Source organism: Palaemon carinicauda, chromosome 6 (genome assembly GCF_036898095.1).
Source record: "Palaemon carinicauda isolate YSFRI2023 chromosome 6, ASM3689809v2, whole genome shotgun sequence".
Classification (NCBI taxonomy): Eukaryota; Metazoa; Arthropoda; class Malacostraca; order Decapoda; family Palaemonidae; genus Palaemon; species Palaemon carinicauda.
In genome coordinates this window covers 44,846,671-44,847,386 of record NC_090730.1, presented here as the reverse complement: position 1 = coordinate 44,847,386, position 716 = coordinate 44,846,671, and positions in this window count along the sequence as shown.

Here is a 716-nt window from a genome sequence, read left to right as displayed (position 1 = left end):
GTGAACAAGGAGACACGCCAATAGCGTATGACAACCTCAAAACATACCTTCTGCAGCACTATTAGCCAACGCCAGCCGCCCGTATAGCAAAGCTTTTTCAGCTTTCTCAATAACCGTTGGGGGACCAATGGGCTTCGCTCGCCCTCAGGGAATTGACCAGTATCTCTCGCCTGCAACCTGCCGCATATGGCTCTCCTCGTGAGGTGAACCTATTTCGTGCTCTTTGGATACACCGTTTACCCGAAAATGTACGCGCTGCCATACCCGGTGTCGATAGTTTACCTGTAAAGGACTTGATGACCAAAGCCGACGCCCTTATGGACAGCCACTTCACGACCTTCAAGACCTCCATCAACGCCTCCACTCCTGACAAAGAGGACGACTATTCAACATCATCAGAAGCTGACATGAATGCTCTACGACATATACGCCTAACCTGTGACGTGCCGAAGCGGCGAAAAAGCCACCCACCACCCACCATTCCCTCACTCCCCAACCAACGACTTTTACAGCAACTTACTGCCTCCCATCGGCCGCAGTTATCTTACTACCATAACAGATTTGGGGCAGCCGCGAAGAAATGTGCCAAGCATTGTCAGTGGCCGAAAAACGTGTAAGTAGGCCATCGCTCGTGGTGGTGGCCTCCCGTTTTTCTAATATTTTCTATTTACATGATGTAAGAACAGGCGTGCGATATTTGGTAGACATGGGTGCTT